This window comes from Ahaetulla prasina, chromosome 1 (genome assembly GCF_028640845.1).
Source record: "Ahaetulla prasina isolate Xishuangbanna chromosome 1, ASM2864084v1, whole genome shotgun sequence".
NCBI lineage: Eukaryota > Metazoa > Chordata > Lepidosauria > Squamata > Colubridae > Ahaetulla > Ahaetulla prasina.
This window is the reverse complement of record NC_080539.1, coordinates 293,277,038-293,281,382: the sequence shown is the minus strand read 5'-3', so window position 1 is coordinate 293,281,382 and position 4,345 is coordinate 293,277,038. Positions and strand designations below refer to the sequence as shown.

The 4,345-nt window shown below is 51.7% G+C and overlaps 1 pseudogene; it reads left to right on the top strand.

The window, feature by feature from the left end:
- Positions 1-325: 325 nt before the first annotated feature.
- Positions 326-4,345, top strand: LOC131187551 (uncharacterized protein K02A2.6-like; annotated as a pseudogene).

Sequence of the window (4,345 nt, the reverse complement as noted above, 5' to 3'; positions counted from 1 at the left end):
CCATCTGTTTTCCCATCTTCAATAAACATTCTGCCAAGTTACACAAATTGATCCACTTGCTCTAGTTGAAAATTGTTTTGTACAAATCACATACGGACTTGTCCAATGACTAAGGATGATAGCAATTTTGCAGCATATCAGGCTCTCTAGAAAGATCATCCCATAATGAAGTTCTTGTTATGATAAAAATTAGGAGAGGCAAATGCAAAAGAAACTAGGACCTCTGTTATGTTTATAGGCAGGGGTGGGCTTCAAAAATTTTAGCAAGGGGTTCTCTGCCTGGTTGCTGGGTGGGTGTGGCCATGGTGGGTGGGTGTGGCTGTTATGTATTCATGTATGTACCTTTAAATATTTGGGCGGGAAATCAGCACGTTGCTGATTGGACGAAGCCGCCAGTAGAACTGTATATAAGGAGAGGTTTTTCCCCAGCTTAGTTGCTGGGTTCACCATATATTAAAGAGCTGTTGTCACTACCCTGGTCTCCAGCCTCGTTACTTCCCGAACTTAACACTGGCGACGAAGGTGGGATCTCGAGGCTAAGGAGAACCAGAACCGAGCTGAAGCACGAAAGAACCGAACCCAGCAAACACAGGGCAGAAAAGCGGAGATGGCCAGTTACACTCCGCCCGCACCGTTTGACCCGGCTAAAGAGAAATGGGGAACGTATATGACCCGTTTCGAAAGCTTTCTAGAAGCCAACGAACTGCAAGGAGTTCCAGATAACCGCAAAAGGGCTTATTTCTTAAGCCACTGTGGTCCGGAGGTCATTGATATCGCGGAAGCCCTGGCAGAGCCAACGCCGATACAATCGGTATCGTGGCCAACTCTGCAGACCTTACTAAAAAACCACTTCGCGCCAACGCCGTCCAAATACGTGCGGCGGTTTGAATTCGGAGAGCGAAGACAGATGGAGGGCGAATCCATCGGTGACTACATGGCCGCCCTAAGGAAAGCGTCCAAGGACTGCGGATACCGAGACCTAGACGAGGTGCTGCTCGAGCAACTCATCCGAGGGGTCAGAGACATCCGTTTGCGGCGACGGCTGCTAGCAAAGAGCAACCTAACGCTGGCCAACGCCTGGACGAAGCCAGAGCACATGAAATGTCCACCCAAGCGGCGGAGACACTGCAAAGCCTCTCCACCGAAGGCGAGCACAAAGCCAACTCCAGTGCACCAGGAGGAGATTCAGACCGAATCCGACGGTGAAGATGAGGAAGGGGTCTGCCGAACCGAGAAACGCGACAAAGAGGACCGAGACGAATGCGGAAGCTGCGGAGGTCAACACCAGCGCCAACGCTGCAAGTTTAAGGACGCAACATGTCGGCGGTGCGGAAAGAAAGGGCACCTAGCTCAAGTTTGTCGAGCGGCCCAACCTTCCCGCCGAAAATTCAAATCGGCCAATCAGAGCGCGGATCGGAAAGGCGACCCGCGATTGGCTCAAACAAAAAGGCGCAATTCAAACCAAACGACTGTGGTCATAGGCCGCGCCTCAACCCGAGTGGAGAAGAAGATCTTCACCAAACCAAAATAGAAGGAGTAAGGTGCCGACTCGAAGTGGACACGGGTCAGCGATCACCATCATGTCCTGGGACACTTTGGCGAAGTCACTGCCAGCAGTCGCAAGCGCCACCTGCAAACTCAACGGCTCTGGTCCATGACTACCAGGGAATCGCATCCCTGTTCGAGGGACCACCTCTGTCCGAGTCGAGTACGGACCTCACAAGAAGACCCTGCCCATCACGATCGTCGAGGGGACTCTGCCTAGTCTGTTGGGACTAGACTGGTTTCGTGCACTGGGCATGGGAGTGACTGGCATCTACAGAAGTGACTGTAACCTGAAAGACATTCTCTTGAACGAGTTCGAAGATGTCTTCAAGGACTGCCTGGGCAAGTACAAGGGGACCCCTATTTCCTTCAACTTAGACCCCCAGGTAGCTCCCATTAGGCTAAAGGCGAGGAGAGTCCTTTGCCCTAAAACCAAAATTGACAAGGAGCTAGATAAGCTCATAAATCAGGGATTTTGGTGCCAGTCGATCACGCAAAGTGGGAGACGCCAATCGTCACCCCAATAAAACCAGATGGGTCAATTAGAATTTGCGCTGACTACAAGGCGACGCTAAACAAAGCCTTACAGAAAAGCGCTTACCCGGTTCCCGTGGTGCAACACTTGCTGCACTCTTTGGGGCAAGGGCAGGTCTTTGCAAAGTTAGACTTAGCCCAAGCCTACCAACAACTGCCCGTGAGCGACAACACAGCCGAAGCCCAAACGATTGTAACTCACAGGGGTGCATTCAAGTGTACCCGATTACAATTTGGGGTGAGTGTGGCACCGGGGCTGTTCCAAAACTTAATGGAACGACTTCTGCAAGGGCTCCCAGGGGTAGTTCCCTACTTCGATGATGTCTTGATTTCAGCGGAAAACGTAGAGGAATTGGGGGAGCGTTTGAGAAAGGTTCTGGGCATTTTCCGGACAGCCGGATTAAAGGTTAAAGTAAACAAATGCCAGATAGGGGTCGAATCCGTAGAATTCTTGGGCTACCGGATAGACAAGAAAGGAATCCACCCCACTGAGAGCAAGGTCAAGGCAATCAGAAAGGCTCCAGCGCCCAAAAACAAAGCAGAGCTACAGGCATTCCTTGGGCTAGTGAATTTTTACGCGGTTTTTTTAAAAAACAAAGCGACCGTCGCTGAACCGCTGCATAAGCTTTTAGGGAAAAATACTGTTTGGTCTTGGGGAAAGTCGGAGAACAGGGCTTTCGAAGCAGTAAAAAACCTGCTCTCGAGCGATAGCCTGCTCATCCAATATCATAACTCATTGCCCCTAGTGCTGGTTTGCGATGCCTCCCCTTACGGGGTGGGGGCTGTACTCAGCCACAGACTTCCAAATGGCACAGAAGCCCCTATAGCCTTCTACTCTAGAACAATGTCCTCCCCAGAGAGGAACTATAGCCAATTAGATAAGGAAGCGCTAGCAATTGTTTCAGGGGTAAAAAAATTCCACGAATATGTTTTTGGGCGAGATTTTGAAATTGTGACTGACCACAGACCGCTGTTAGGAATACTGGCTGGCGACCGCCCAACGCCTGTGGCACTTTCGCCACGTTTGACTCGATGGACTATTTTCTTAGCCGCTTATTCTTACAAGCTGCAGCATCGACCAGGAAAAGAAGTGGGGCATGCGGACGCGTTAAGCAGATGCCCACTACCAGGGGCGATCGAAGACCCCACTCCGGGGACGCCCATCCTGCTTATTGACTCTTTGGACTCTGGCCCAGTCACATCTAAGGAAGTGGCTCGGGCATCATACCGGGACATTATATTGAGGACTGTACTCGGTTGGGTACAAAGAGGGTGGCCCGCTGCGCCGGGCGAACGTTTTAAGGAATTTGTTAAAAAACGTGATGAGCTCTCGGCTCAAGGGGGGTGCCTGTTATGGGGCGATCGTGTGGTAATTCCGGATAAATTAAGGGGAAAGGTACTGGACCTCCTCCACGAGGGTCACCCAGGGATCGTAAGGATGAAGGGGCTAGCAAGAAGCTATGTGTGGTGGCCACTCATGGACTCAGAGATTGCTGAGAGGGTAGGGAAATGCCAGGCTTGCCAGGAGTCCAGACCTCTACCCCCAACGGCCCCAGTCAGGGAATGGGAAAAACCCCAAGGGCCCTGGTCAAGAATCCACATTGATTTTGCTGGCCCTTTCCATGGCCAAACTTTCCTAGTGGTTGTCGACGCATTCTCTAAATGGTTGGAGATCATACTCATGAAATCCACTACGGCCGAGGCAGTAATCGCAGCCCTGCGCCACCTATTCGCAACCCACGGGTTGCCTGACACTCTGGTGTCCGACAACGGCCCGCAATTCACAGCAGCCCAGTTTGAAGAATACTTGGCAGAGGAGGGCATCCGACATGCCCTCTCTGCGCCTTTCCACCCTGCGTCGAATGGCCTTGCAGAGCGTTCCGTCCGGAGCGCTAAGGAGGCATTGTCCAGGCTCAAGCCAGGTGACTGGCAAACAAAGATAGATTTCTTTCTGGCCGTTCAGCACAGAACCCCAAGCACTGCTACAGGCAGAAGCCCAGCCGAATTATTGATGGGACGGAAACTCCGGTGCCCACTTGACCGTTTGAATCCCCATTACACACCAGAGGGTTACAAGGGGGAAATAGACAAAACAAGGGAATTGGGCATAGGCGACCGAGTGTGGGCCCGCAACTATGGGGACGGCCCAAGTTGGCTCGCAGGGCAAATCATAAAAGCAACCGGTCCAAAGTCATACTTGGTCGAGTTACAAGACAACCGAGTATGGAGGCGCCACATAGATCAGATAAGGAAACGAATAACTGAA